Below are 16413 nucleotides of genomic sequence, written 5' to 3' on the forward strand. Positions count from 1 at the left end.
TGCAGCGGCACGGCAATAACCTCTGATTATTGACTTTGAACATATATCGTAATCATTACTCTCCCTTCCCTCCTCGCCTCTGCCCTCCCCACCCCTCTGCAGCGAATACAATAATTTCACTCATCGTAACCCATGAAGCCTTTAAGTGTGTCATTCATAATTTAAACAATGAAATTTTTAAATAAGAACTACATAATTTAAACAAATCACAGCACAGTAGTTTAGCAAGCATTGAAATGAAACCATTTTGTCTTATTCAAATTATCTGAACCCTTTTCTTCCTCTATCGCAAAAAGTATTTATCCAAAAACTCTTTTAAAGGGTATAACTTGCAGCATTTCAAAGTACTTTACAGCTTGTTCAAAAGCATGTAAACAATGAATTTTTTCCGGCATGTTCAAGAGAATTTCTCCAACAATTGAATAAAGCAGCACTTGCATATATAAAATTTCGATTTCTGGTGTAAGGCACAATGAAGGCTCAAATTAATTATTTTTCATTTCTAAAGTGTTCTTTCATGCTCTTGAAGTGTCACTAGGCAGACAAGCATGAATTGGCAAGATTACTTCCTATGTCCAATCAGAATGTTTCATATGGCGCCGACTGAGCGTCACAAGACAAGATTTTTGGAACAAGCAGCATGCTCAGACGGCGAATTCAGTGCCTATCTCCTTTGTTAAACTTGACGAGTATCCTAGAACATTTTATACGTGAAAAATAATTAATTCGAGGCTCCGTTTTGCCGTACACGGGAAATCGAACGCAGCATGTGTACCAGTGATGCGATACGAAATGTTTTGATAACACTTTTGAATATGACGCAAAAATTCAAAGCATTCGGATGCTTTTGGGCGTCCTGTAACATACTTTGATATACTGCCATTTACACTATATACGTAATGTTTTGGTTTCAAGTGGTTTCTGACAACATCCAAAAATACTGGACGTTACGTGCATCACAGATTTTTTTATACAAATACTATTTTTCATCAAGGCACAAAAATTGCAAGGGGTTTGGATACATTTGAGCACACTCAAATGTACTGCTAGTTACATCCTTTACATAACTTTATGAATTAACACTTTATACTCGTAACATAGCACAAAAAATTCTGATTGTTTGGATACTTTGCACACAGCAACAGTACATATATTTTGGCTACATTGTGATTTAATTTTGATGCTCGGTAACGCACTACAAAGTGATTCATTTAAATTATTTAATTATTATTAATATTATTTAATTATTTAGTTTATTTAAAACATGAAGCTACAGCTGAAGGCTTATCGATTATTATCAATGAAATTGACTGTTAATGCTATGCCGATATTTTCTGGACAAGGGAGAGGGAGGTGCATAATTACGTAAGTCATTACAGGTTAAGATCAGAGGTCACTGCCGTGCTCCCGCAAGTACGCACCCCAAAGGTTAATCGTCAAATTTGTCCCACAAGACCCTCTATATACCTATGTCTGTACTACCAATTCTGAGTGATCTTTGTGCGGTCTACATGCAGAGACAGCGCAATGTCCTTTGTCCTTGACCTTGACTTTAAGTGCATTATATAATCATGCATCTTCTCCCCCCCTCCTCCTTCCGCCAATCCATATCCAAGATGACAAATAGAGGAAAATTTAAAAATTAAAGATGGTGTGAAATTTAAAAACTGAAGCTGGCAGATGGTGGTAAATTTAAACATTAAAGATAGTGGATGGCAGGTAATTCAAAAATTAAAAATATATAAAAAGAATTTCAAAAACATCAAGATTGTGGAAGTAGTCCAGTTGTTCTTTGTAACACCTGTTCCTCCCTTCCTCTCTCTTCCAATCAAAGCCTAATACCTTACAGACCATTAACATGAAACAGTCAATCACAATGAATCAATCTTTGTCGTGCTCAGAAGTATATAAATACTCTGAAATTCTTTTCGTGCCATGTTCAGCCAAAAAATTGTGTAATAGAAGCAGCCTATGGCATTTCGTTCTTAAATTTCTTGTGATCTGCCGTCTTTGATTTTTAATTTTCTGCCATCTGCCATTTTTAATTTTTAAATTTACCGTCATCTGCCTCCTTCAGTTTTTAAATTTATGACCCTCCATCATCTTTAAATTTTAACTTTACAACGATCTTTAGTTTTTAAACTTCCTACCATCTGCAATTTTTAAATTGCTATATTTACTGCCATCCGCCAACTAAACTAAACTAAATTGCGTTCGAACAGGCCTTGTAAGGCCCAATGGTACCTACCGGCTTGTGTATCATCCTCAGCCCACAGACGTCACAGGGGGCATGTGGTCAGCACACCGCTCTCCCGGCCGTATGTCAGTTTACGAGACCGGAGCCGCTACTTCTCAATCAAGTAGCTCCTCAGTTTGCCTCACAGGGGCTGAGTGCAGCCTGCTTGCCAACAGCACTCAGCAGACTGGATGGCCACCCACGCAAGTGCTAGCCCAGCCCAGCCCGACAGCGCCTAACTTCGGTGATCTGAGGGGTTCCGGTGTTACCACTGCGGCAAGGCCGGTGGCATCCGCTTTCTAGGACTATTAAATTTCTGGCCATCGCATCTTGAATTTTTCAACGCCCACCATCCACCATCTTGGATTTCGGTAGGGGTGAGAGGGAGGGGATAGGCATGATTGCGAAATCCGCTCAAGGTCAAGGTCAAATATCAAAAGTTATTGCCCTGCCCCTGAATGTAGGCAACCCATATTTCAAAGATCAAATTCGTCCCAGATTCGGCATTACATACCTACTGAGAGGGGCAGCAACGCTGCCATCGCGAAAACCGAAAATATTTACAGTATCAGCATATTCAACATTAATAACACAAGTGAACACTTAGCAAGCACTTGTGCAAGGAAGTAGTTGGCTCTGAGCACTATGGGACTCAACTGCTGAGGTCATTAGTCCCCTAGAACTTAGAACTAGTTAAACCTAACTAACCTAAGGACATCACAAACATCCATGCCCGAGGCAGGATTCAACCTGCGACCGTAGCGGTCTTGCGGTTCCAGACTGCAGCGCCTTTAACCGCACGGCCACTTCGGCCGGCAAGGAAGTAGTTACGTGATCCTTCACACATACACTCACTGTCTATATAACTCAGTCACCAGAGAATTCAATGCTGTGGTTTAATAGGCACATAAGCATTCAGATCACAGACGTTCGTAGCAAAAAGAACTGATAAGTAACAAAAACTGTGCACAACCAGAGAAAACCTAATTCATTTCAAACATTTTCTATCTAGGAGGGTGTTTAGAGAAAATATCTGATTAGATGAACTTTTTCTTCTTTGTAATGACCGTCTGCAGCCCCTCATGGAATATTGACGTTACCTTGCGGTGTACGCTATGTATCTCGTTCTTATATTACTGGGGAAGGTACATTCATGTGACATCACCTAACACCTCTTCATCACTCTTTGTAAAATAATTTCCCACAACCACAAAGAATGTTCAGTTACAATTCTCGAAAAAACATCTGTCGTCGTGTTACTTAGTAGCCAGTGGCACGCATTAGAAAAATTGCACCTGCAATACCTATCTGATACTACATTTTGTACCTCTCATGTTTTTGCCGATAAAAATTGTTGTATTACAAGCTGGATAAGTAACAGGAGAAATAGTTATTTGATATGAATGTAAACGCTGCATCTGTAAACCAGACACACGTGTGGTGAATATATATGTGCCGAGCACTGCCGTGGATTGTGATTAATCCAGAGAGTGTTTTGCATACTACAGTACCTCAGTAGACGCTGCCCTGTTCGTGGCAGTGTTATATCAAAAGGAAATGTGGTATTACGCTGTTGCCCGGAATGTCACCTAGGGTTTCTGTTGTGTCTAGACCATACAGCCTAGACACAATGCTGTAGCCGATAGGGCACGCAAGGCTAACGCAGACGGGCGTGAAGTCTGGAACATGAGAACTTATAAATGAATAAGAAGAAAAGTACGTAGATGCTTGTTACTTAACTTTTAATTAGTCCTTGGAATACATCTCTCTTGAATATTAGTAAGCTATAGGCACTGATACAAATGGCGCCTTGCTAGGTGGTCGCCAGTTAACTTAGCAGAGGGCTATTCTACTGTCTATCTCTCGGCAAATGAGAGCAAGGCTTAGCACGTCCAATCGCTAGCTATGTTGTCCGTACAACTGGGGCTGAGGTCTCCTCAGTCTCTCGAGACCTGCCTTGTGGTGGCGCTAGGTTTGCGATCCCACAGTGGCGACACGCGGGTCCGACATGTACTACAGGACCGCGGCCGATTTAAGTTACCACCTAGTAAGTGTGGTGTCTAGCGGTGACACCACATTCCTCCCCCGCAAATCGGCGAACGGTCGTGAGATAAGGCTTCCGCCCGCCGTGGGGAGGACCGCATGTTGACGTATGCGATGAGGTGGGGAGCCTAACAACAGGCGAGGCTGTGCCACCCGCACCCGGCCATTCGGTCCGAGGGGAGCTAGGAAACGCCTGAAAACCTAGTCCAGGGTGCACGTCAACATGCGGTGTATGCGCACGTAATGAGACAGGAGGGGCCGAAGGGTCGACCTCCATTGCGTCGGGGAATCCGACGCGCGATGACGACATCTGGTCCGGAGCGGGCAAGAGGTCCATGGCGGAGGACGGCTGGTCACGGGAAGCGAGCGGCGGCGCGTGACCCTGGGAGGCGCCGGGCGGTTGCAGCGAAGCGTCCACTGCGGGCGGCGCCGGCGGCGGCTGCGGCGGCGGCGCGACGCCATGAGGCAAAAGGGAAGGCAGCGTCGGTAACACCTGGGGATGAGACGAGCCAGTAGATGGGTCCCCAAGGCGCTGACCGGACGGCTCCGTCGCTGAAAGCAGACGGGGAGCGGCAGAACCCAGGCGACGACAGAGGCGCAGCTGATTGAGATGCCGTCGCACCTCACCAGAGGCCCCCAAAACCAAATACATCGCGCGGCCGAGGCAGCGAAGAATGCGCCCTGCGAGCCAACGCTGTGAACCGCGATAGGTGCGATAATAGACAACGTCGCCAGGAGCAAAAGCAGGAGTCTGCCGCTGCACAGGAACCTGATGCGGCGGATGCAGCAAAGACATCAAGGTGCGATGAGAACGACCATGGAGCAATTCAGCCGGCGAGCGACCATCGCGGGGCTGAGAGCGATACGAAGACAAAAAGAGCAACAATGCGTCCTCCCGAGAATGCGACTCTTTCAACTTCAACATCTGTGACTTGAAAGTCCGGACCAATCGTTCCGCGGCACCGTTTGACTGAGGCGAAAACGGCGCGGATGTCAGATGTTGAATACCATTGGCCTTGCAGAATGACTGAAATTCAGCGGACATGAATTGTGGGCCATTGTCGGAAACAATAGTCTGCGGAAGATCTTCAATGCAAAAGATAGCAGACAAGGCTTGGATTGTGGCAGAAGACGTCGTGGAAGACATCCGGACAACAAAAGGAAAATTACTGAAAGCATCGACCACAACCAACCATCGAGCATTCCAGAATGGACCAGCAAAATCGATGTGCAAACGTTGCCAAGGGGAAGTGGCTTTCGGCCATGCAAAGAATTTCCGCGGTGGTGCGGATTGTTGTTCGGCACACGCCACGCAAGAGGAGCACATATTCGTAATCGCAGTATCGATTCCGAACCAAGTACAGTGCTGACGAGCAAGTTGTTTCGTACGCACTATACCCCAATGTCCTTGGTGGAGAAGCTTTAAGACAGAGGACTGTAACGAACGTGGGACCACGACTCTGGACTGATCATTATCAGAACGCAACAACAAAACACCACGTCGTACAAAAAGTCTCTCCTTGTGGGCAAAAAAACGGCGAACCAAAGGATCCTCGATCCGCGACTTTGACAAGGGCCATTGCGTAGCAACAAAACGCAAAACAGTAGCAAGGACAGGGTCAAAAGCTGTGGCTGTAGCTACACGACGAAAATCAATCGGAAACGATTCGACCACGTCATCGGTTTCCGAATCAATGAACATGCAAGCAAGTTCGGAAGAATCGAATGCTTTATCCTCAGCAACAGGCAAACGGGACAACGCATCAGCGTTTCCGTGCTTAGCAGTGGACCGATACAAGATATCGTAGCGGTACTGCGAGAGAAAAAGTGACCAGCGAATGAATTTCTGCGCTGTACGTGGAGGTACAGGCTTGGTCGGATGAAAAAGCGATGTCAAAGGTTTGTGGTCCGTGATGATGGTAAAGTGACGACCATACAAGAAATCGTGAAACTTTGTAACACCCAACACGAGAGCTAAAGCTTCTTTCTCTATCTGTGAATAATTTCTTTGCGCAGAGGAGAGCAATTTTGACGCAAAGGCAATAGGGCGATCATGCGAGCCATCTTTGTGCGCAAGCACAGCACCGATCCCGAAATCCGATGCATCTACCATCAACAAAAGGGGTTTTCGGGGATCGAATGGCGTAAGGCAAGTATTTGAAAGTAAGGCCGATTTCAACTGGCGAAAGGCGCGTTCGCATTCCGTCGTCCAGACGAACGGAACACCTTTACGGCGTAAGCGATGAAGCGGAGCTGAAATGGAAGAAGCATTGCGCACAAACTTTGCATAATAATTAATTTTACCCAGCACACTCTGTAGTTGTTTAACATCCCGTGGCGAAGGCAACTCCTGTATGGCACGGAGGTGCTCTGGACTCGGATGTATACCTTGGGCATTTATGACATGCCCCAGGTAGGGTAAGTCCCGAGCAAAAAACACACATTTGTCCTTCCTCAAGCGAAGACCATTCTGACGCAAGACCTGAAATAATGTTCGGAGATTTTGTAAATGTTCGGCTTCTGTCTTTCCTGAGATCACAATATCGTCCAGATAGTTCGCAGCAGTAGGGACCGACGCACAAACAGTTTGTAAATATTGCTGAAACAAAGCAGGGGCGGATGCACACCCGAACGGTAGTCTTTTGAAGCGATACAAGCCAAGATGCGTGTTAACCACTAAGACGCGCTGGGATTCTTCGTCCACAGGTATTTGCAAGTACGCATCTGCTAGGTCCAATTTGGAAAAATATTTTCCCGGGCACAGTTTGTCAAAAAGATCTTCCGGGCGGGGCAAAGGAAAAGTGGCAGTCACAAGTTGTGGATTCACTGTTGCCTTGAAGTCCACACAAAGTCTCAGTTTACCGGAAGGTTTTGGCAAAATGACTAAGGGTGAGGCCCAGAGAGAAGCCTGCACACGTTCAATTACACCTTGAGATTCTAAATCGGCTAATGTTCTGGCGACCTCATCACGCAATGCGTGGGGAACATTGCGCGCTCTGAAAAATTTCGGTTGCGCGTTTTCTTGCAGTTCCAAATGCGCTTCATAGTTCTTAGCGCAACCAAGGCCCGGTGCAAAAATGTCTGCAAATTCTTCACAAAGACTAGAAACACTGGCGGAAGGCACAGTCTGATTCACTAAGAGGACCTGATTTACTATTGACATATTAAACAATTGAAATAAATCTAAACCAAACAAGTTCACTGCAGAAGTAGAACGAAGAACGTAAAATGATACAAGTTTTGTCTGTCCCATGTATGTGGCAAGAAGGCTGCACTGTCCTAACACAGGTATATGCTGTCCTGAGTAACTATGTAACTTAACATTTGCGGCACGCAATGGCGGTTTGCCCAGTTGTTTGTACGTGTCGTGATTGAGCAATGAAACTGCAGCTCCGGTATCGAGCTGGAATGGTATCACTGTGCCGTCAAAGTCTAAGTCCACAAAAAGTTTATTGTCCTGCTGACGACAAGAGCGACTGTCACGTGCAATTTGAACTGATACAGGTACAGAAGCACTTGCGACTGTACAGGATTTCCGGCGACGTCGACGCACACTTTTGGTGGGACGAACATAGTCACTGTTAGCTAAAGTGTCACTGGACGGGTTGGAATGAACGACATGAATGTCCATTGGCGAAGGTCCACGAGCCTGATTGTCCTGGGTTCGATTCCGGCGCGAAGCAAAGGGCCTGGAATTATTGTGATTGTCTGATCTAAGCCTTTTCTGGCAAACACTTTGAACATGTCCTTTCTTTTGACAGTAAAAGCAAATAGCTTGGCGTGACGGGCAATTTTCACGCGAATGTCTAGTTGCACACCGCGGGCATGATTTCACTGCAGTTGCTTGCTTACGCGGCGCACGTGTTTGCAAGGTAGGCTGCCGCTGCTGTGACGGGCGCGAGGGCCGCTTAGCGTCCCGTGCAGCGGGCCCGGCGGGCCGGTTAATGTGACACACTGCTGGCGAAGTTTCAAATGAGTCCTGAGCAAAGTCAAGTGTGTCTTGCCTATCCAATATGTCTATCACTTGTTGGAGGGAGGGATTAACGAGTTTCAAAATCTGTTCCCGTATGCGAACATCAGAAACGTTCTGTGCTATTGCATCACGCACCATAGTGTCTGAATAAGGAAGGCCACAGTCACATTGAAAGGCACACTCCCTAGTAAGTCCTTGCAAAGTTGCAACCCACTCCCTATTAGTCTGACCGGCCGTACGTTTTGTACGAAAGAACGTATACCGTTTTGCAACTACATTTACTGTTTCTTTGAAATAGGCATCTAAAGCAGACAAAATTTCTTCGTAGGACAGTGTTGCTACGTCGCGTCGGGGAAACAATTTCACTATCACACGGTAGGTAGACACACCGACACAAGAAAGCAAAAACGGCTGCCGCTCATTACCTTGTATTCTGTAGGCTGTTAGATGAAACTGGAACTGGCGGGACCATTCTTGCCATGTTTCATCGGCCGCCACGAATGGTCGAAATTGCGGTGCAACAGCGTTTTGTGGCAGCGGTAGCGATGAAGCGGCGGCTGCCGCATCGTGTTGCAGCACACGTTGACCCTGGACGAGCTATCCCAGGGCATCCAATAACGCCTGCGACTGCTGATTCTGCAAGCGAAAAAATTCGGACAGTACATCCGGAGATTGTGGCGAAGCCATGACACAAACGAATTAATACAAACTCTTTTTCTCGTCGCCAATAATGTTGTGTCTAGACCATACAGCCTAGACACAATGCTGTAGCCGATAGGGCACGCAAGGCTAACGCAGACGGGCGTGAAGTCTGGAACATGAGAACTTATAAATGAATAAGAAGAAAAGTACGTAGATGCTTGTTACTTAACTTTTAATTAGTCCTTGCAATACATCTCTCTTGAATATTAGTAAGCTATAGGCATTGATACAAATGGCGCCTTGCTAGGTGGTCGCCAGTTAACTTAGCAGAGGGCTATTCTACTGTCTATCTCTCGGCAAATGAGAGCAAGGCTTAGCACGTCCAATCGCTAGCTATGTTGTCCGTACAACTGGGGACGAGGTCTCGTCAGTCTCTCGAGACCTGCCTTGTGGTGGCGCTAGGTTTGCGATCCCACAGTGGCGACACGCGGGTCCGACATGTACTACAGGACCGCGGCCGATTTAAGTTACCACCTAGTAAGTGTGGTGTCTAGCGGTGACACCACAGTTTCAGTAGCATGAATCGTTTATTCCCTCCGTATACCTTTCTTCGTGAAGAGTGGGTGTTACATCTACCGTTTGACTATTTAGTGAAGGTGAGACTGGTTGGGATGTATATGTTGTAGATGGTGACGAAACATATGGGACAGGGTGAAGCCCATGGCCGACAGACAGCCTGTTCCCTCCTGTATAGCACAAAGGGGCAGCTGTGCTTAACATCCCTATCCAACCGACGGGTCACTATCAATAGTGACATGAGACTTTCGCAGAGGTTTGGAATTTCATAGAGACGTCTAATGAACAAGAACTTTCTTTCATCACGTCTCCTTCCCTTACAAGGGGAGGCCGCCAATTGTGAAATTCAGATTCGATTCATACTGCGCATAATAAAAGCTCATGGCCTGAGGTGTAATGTGGCAAAGCACCAAGATGCACTTCTCAGCCTTTGTCGAGAAAATTGACAGTTAAAACAAACCGTTGCGGTGAAATACTCTCTACGATTAATACGTTTCTACAGCGTCGTGGCGCAGCGGTAAGCGCTCGGGTTCGTAATCCGAAGGTCGCCGGATCGAATCTCGCGCCATGCAACTTTTGTTTTATTATTTGTTTTTTGTAATACAAATGTACACACACACACACACACACACACACACACACACAAAGGCTGTCCTGGGACGCATTCGTATACGGCACAATATTCAATCGCGATGTCTGGACGAGTCTTGCCACTTGTTTCGTATGCCTCCAAGAATCCACAGGTACGTTTGGACCAAGAGTACAGAAGACAGTCGACGAGTACGCCAAGAAGTATACCAACGCTGTTATTACATCCTCCAAATCCGGTAAACTAACAACGGGTTTGTTCATGGACTTCTTGCGTAATGCTTTGCAACCATACGTACAAAAGAAAGAATTTCTCCTTCTGATCGACTCTTGGGGTGGGCAAACGAACCAGGCGTTATACGATGAGATGTTCCAGGACGATAAGAAGTTACCAACGTGCACCATAAAAGTCATTCCTCCGAAGTGCACTCCTCTCGTCCAACCGTGTGACGTCTATTTTTACCGGCAGGTAAAAAATTTGATCAAGCGCCTTCAAAATTGTGCTTTTTTAATCGAGCGAAACCGTGACATCAACTCCAGAGACGATTGTATAAAAATCCAATCCATCGTCCACCACCAATTGTCTTCTCCGATTTTTGCCGATACGATACGATACGCGTGGTATGCATCAAACCTGACGAACGATGGAACAATTTTTCAGAATGTCAATCAGGTGTGTTTCCCAACAGATAATTTAAAAAACAATTGTTCTTGTAAAAACGCATCGTTTATCAGATGTGCTCGATGTCGTGCTGTTTTCTGCTTTCCATGTTTCTATGGTAACTATCTCTCTGGTTCGTGCGATACTCCAGCTACTTCTGGTCACTAATTGTTAATTATGTGCGAGTGTATACCGAACTTTTCAATAAATTGTATCCACTTGAATACTATTTGTGATATTGTGTTTTGTTTCAAGTATTATTTTTCCACGACAAACGACTTTCAACAACTTATTATATACATAATTGTTGCAACTGATTGCCGGGAATTACAAAAAAATAAATAATTAAAAAAAAGTTGCATGCCGCGAGATTCGATCCGGCGACCTTCGGATTACGAACCCGAGCGCTTACCGCTGCGCCACGACGCTGTAGGAAAATTGTAATCGTAGAGAGTATTTCACCGCAACGGTTTCTTTTAACTGTCGATTTTCTCGACAACGGCTGAGAAGTGCATATTGGTGCTTTGTCACATTACACCTCTGGCCATGAACTTTTATTATGCGCTGTATGAAGCGAATCTGAATTTCACAATTGGCGGCCTCCCCTTGTTAGAGCCAAAAAGATCGGTGCAAATTTCTTCTGTCAACGTGGTTCAAGACGATCGTCCCCGCGTCTAGTGCGCATTTTGGACCTCGACTACGGAAATGGGTGGTACGACTTCACCTTCCTAGGACTCCGTGATCAGTTGACTGAAATAGTCATGCGAGGACCCCTAGACAACACGGAAATCAGAACACGTAATTTTCACCTAAGTGCCTGTAGTGACATAACATTTCCCGCAGATTGTGGAGAGCCACAAAGATAAGAATATACACTCCTGGAAATGGAAAAAAGAACACATTGACACCGGTGTGTCAGACCCACCATTCTTGCTCCGGACACTGCGAGAGGGCTGTACAAGCAATGATCACACGCACGGCACAGCGGACACACCAGGAACCGCGGTGTTGGCCGTCGAATGGCGCTAGCTGCGCAGCATTTGTGCACCGCCGCCGTCAGTGTCAGCCAGTTTGCCGTGGCATACGGAGCTCCATCGCAGACTTTAACACTGGTAGCATGCCGCGACAGCGTGGGCGTGAACCGTATGTGCAGTTGACGGACTTTGAGCGAGGGCGTACAGTGGGCATGCGGGAGGTCGGGTGGACGTACCGCCGAATTGCTCAACACGTGGGGCGTGAGGTCTCCACAGTACATCGATGTTGTCGCCAGTGGTCGGCGGAAGGTGCACGTGCCCGTCGACCTGGGACCGGACCGCAGCGACGCACGGATGCACGCCAAGACCGTAGGATCCTACGCAGTGCCCTAGGGGACCGCACCGCCACTTCCCAGCAAATTAGGGACACTGTTGCTCCTGGGGTATCGGCGAGGACCATTCGCAACCGTCTCCATGAAGCTGGGCTACGGTCCCGCACACCGTTAGGCCGTCTTCCGCTCACGCCCCAACATCGTGCAGCCCGCCTCCAGTGGTGTCGCGACAGGCGTGAATGGAGGGACGAATGGAGACGTGTCGTCTTCAGCGATGAGAGTCGCTTCTGCCTTGGTGCCAATGATGGTCGTATGCGTGTTTGGCGCCGTGCAGGTGAGCGCCACAATCAGGGCTGCATACGACCGAGGCACACAGGGCCAACACCCGGCATCATGGTGTGGGGAGCGATCTCCTACACTGGCCGTACACCACTGGTGATCGTCGAGGGGACACTGAATAGTGCACGGTACATCCAAACCGTCATCGAACCCATCGTTCTACCATTCCTAGACCGGCAAGGAACTTGCTGTTCCAACAGGACAATGCACGTCCGCATGTATCCCGTGCCACCCAACGTGCTCTAGAAGGTGTAAGTCAACTACCCTGGCCAGCAAGATCTCCGGATCTGTCCCCCATTGAGCATGTTTGGGACTGGATGAAGCGTCGTCTCACGCGGTCTGCACGTCCAGCACGAACGCTGGTCCAACTGAGGCGCCAGGTGGAAATGGCATGGCAAGCCGTTCCACAGGACTACATCCAGCATCTCTACGATCGTCTCCATGGGAGAATAGCAGCCTGCATTGCTGCGAAAGGTGGACATACACTGTACTATTGCCGACATTGTGCATGCTCTGTTGCCTGAGTCTATGTGCCTGTGGTTCTGTCAGTGTGATCATGTGATGTATCTGACCCCAGGAATGTGTCAATAAAGTTTCCCCTTCCTGGGACAATGAATTCACGGTGTTCTTATTTCAATTTCCAGGAGTGTAATATAGCAAACGTCAGTGAAGTAGACTCACGACCGCATCATACACACAAATTTAGTTACGTACAGTATGCGGTGGGTATCACTACTTCTCAGGCAAGCAGTGGGAAAATAGGCAACGCTTCAGATTCGGAGTGCGGGTCTAAGAGCCCGTAGCAACTAAACTGCTACAAGAGATATCCCACCATGTAGGTTCAGCGGCTAAATTGTCGATCCACTAATTGGATGACGGAGCGTTTGGCGAGGTGATTGTGCAGCTGTTATCGTGGCGTGGGGAGACCTGGCACGGTGAAATCGTATCGCGCAGGCCCTCCGTCTACAACCGTAGATCTGCTTCCTGTCGTCTCTTATTCCAATTTTCTGCGCTGTCCTAATCACCGGAGCATGAAATGAGGGAGTCACAGGCACTACTCCAACCATTTAATCGCAATTGCTTTAATATAATCAAGTTGACCTTCGGAGCAATGAAAAAAAACCGAAATGAGAAGTTTCGGCCTTAACCTTAGGACGTTTCTGGCGGTGTTTGTGGGTATTCAGCTCACGCGAGAAAGTTTTGGCTGCAAGACTTTAAAATGTGGATGTATACTCTACAAGTCAAGTTAGATACTTCTCCCCGTTTAACACTCCGCCATATCCACACTCTATGTTTTCAGGCTCTCTCTATCTTTCGGTAGATTTTTTTGACCAGACATAATGATGAAATCTCTTGCTTAAAGTTGTATATGAATATAACATGTCGATGTAGTTAGCGTACAACCGGTAAACCCTCAATTCTTTAAAGAATCGAATGCCCATGCAGGAAAAAAGTTCAAGTAAGTAAATGCGTTGAATATTTGACGTTAGGCATGTATGAGGGAGAAAAGTTTAAAAAAGATTGCAAATTATCCTTAAAGACTGTTGGAAGCCGCTAAGTGCTCTCTTTATGAAACGCTGTATGAGCCTAATCTGTAATTTGCACTGCATTTTAAGCAGAGTTAGTTTTTCACACATATAAATGGTTATGACGTCATATCTCGTGAACTATTTGTCGTACAGTGATATAATTTTGCATGTACATTCAGTGGCATTTGTGGATAATGTCTGCAGATTGAGTTGACGTCATGCCTGATGCTACAGTTTGACTACATGAACAGCGAGAAAAAGGCTCGTAAAGGTTGAGATGTGAAAAGTCTGTTGGAACTTGCTGTGTGCTCTACTCTCAAATGCTGAACGAATACTCGTATAGTCCGCGGCCCGTCGTCTTGCGGTAGCGTTCTCGCTTCCCGCGCACGGCGTCCCGGGTTCGATTCCCGGCGGGGTCAGGGATTTTCTCTGCCTCTAGATGACTGGGTGTTGTGTGCCTTTCATCATCATTCCATCCTTATTCACTCGCATGTCGCCGTAGTGGCGTTAAAGAACTTGTGGAGCGGCGGCCGAATTGGCCCGCGAGGGGTCTCCCGGGCACCAATGCCATACTCTCATTAATTAATACTCGTATAGTCCAGATATTTGAGTGGCGCCAGTTACCCTCCTTCAAGACTTCAAGAAACACACATACAGATTCAGAGTGTAATTCTTTTCTTTTTCTGTTAAACTTTTAACATAACATTAAACGTCTTAATGAGTATATTATGGCAGCATTTTAAATTTTTGAATTCTGTCAGTTATTATAGGAAATACTGAAAATCAGTTTTTTTTTTTTTGCTCCTGTAAACCGTTAGATATGCAACCTGCAACTGGTATAGGGTTCTGGATTAGTCGTTTACTAATATAGATGTTGATTCTTACTGTGGCCTCGTGTTCAGGAATAATAGGTGAAGGAAGAAGGAAGTTATGAGTTTAACTATCCGTAGGCATCAAAGGCACACGAGACGGAACTTTATTTCTATTACAAAATAAGGAGAGAGAGGTAGGAGATCAAGAACTGGTTGAACGAAAGTTGTATTATTTTAAAATTCTTTATGAATATTCTTTATGGAAACCACCACTGAAAACATAACTAATGACTGGATTTGTGGGGCGGCGGGTGGAATAATAGAATAAATGTTTTGTATTTATGCTGTTGTTTGCCGTTCTCAACACTGGCTCTCTAACTACAATATTGGCAACCACAAAGTGAGTAGCAAAACATGAAGCCTGTAATTAGAATTCCTAGTGCCCACTTCATCTGAGAAATACATTTATAGCTACAGCTTATAGCTCTGAGGAATTAGGATATTGTCTGGGATTCATAATCAAAAACCATTCTCTCTAAAATGTTCACTATATTCTGAAAGTCACAGACCAAAAATAACCCACACAATCCAACTACCAGAGCAGTTCAGAGTCTAATGCGCTGATGCAACTATAACTGTTCAAATTAAATGTTTAAGTGAATGCTCGCCATAATTTGATGATAATGTTCATCAAACGCCATGCTAACAGTGGTAGAATGTCTGTCCTGCGGGCGCCGGCCGCGGTGGTCTCGCGGTTCTAGGCGCGCAGTCCGGAACCGTGCGACTGCTACGGTCGCAGGTTCGAATCCTGCCTCGGGCATGGATGTGTGTGATGTCCTTAGGTTAGTTACGTTTAAGTAGTTCTAAGTTCTAGGGGACTAATGACCACAGCAGTTGAGTCCCATAGTGCTCAGAGCCATTTGAACCATTTTTTTTCTGTCCTGCGGCGGCACGTGAAAATACGACATACGCAAACTGAAGATAGATCATTAAAGTCATCCCAGAATTAACACTTCACTCGAAAACGATTTCATGGTTACGCGTATCCCGAGCAACTTATTACGGCATCCGACGCTGTTTGTAGCAATGATACCGACGCGACGCGACTCCCGACACAGATGGCGTGTTATTCAGCGTCTGGAGAGAACTGGGGCCTTGCTTCCTCGCGCAGCGTTCTTACATATAAAGCCGCGGTGCGGACGGCTAAGGGAACGCCTGATCAAACCGGCTCTCCCGACTAGCCGCTGGGCTAGTAATGCACCACTTTAAGTTATCGAATAAATCATTGCTTCCTTTACTGATGGCCGATGAAGCTTTCAATTTAATTGTGCAATCAGCACACAAGTAAGTAATCATAATAAAAGTCTGACGTGGCTAAGTCAAATATTTTGGGTGAGAGAATTAATTTAATTACACTACACGCAGTAGATGAGCTCTGAACTTGCTCTTTGCAGATACGCTATAGCTATAGTTTTATAGTTATTCTGTCGAAAATTCTCACATTTTTATGATTATAGCGGATCTCCCTTCTACTTAAATTTAAACATCCTAGCTTTATTTATTCGCCTACTTAATCTATCTTGCTTCCTTAATTTCTAAGACGAAAACCAGAAAATCATGAATTTCAACTAAAATTTTAATTTGTGAGATCCAGAATACTGTTTCTACTAAATTATTATGCAAAAGGAATCTAAATACAAATTTTTAA

Source organism: Schistocerca nitens, chromosome 4, assembly GCF_023898315.1.
Source record: "Schistocerca nitens isolate TAMUIC-IGC-003100 chromosome 4, iqSchNite1.1, whole genome shotgun sequence".
NCBI classification, from domain to species: Eukaryota; Metazoa; Arthropoda; class Insecta; order Orthoptera; family Acrididae; genus Schistocerca; species Schistocerca nitens.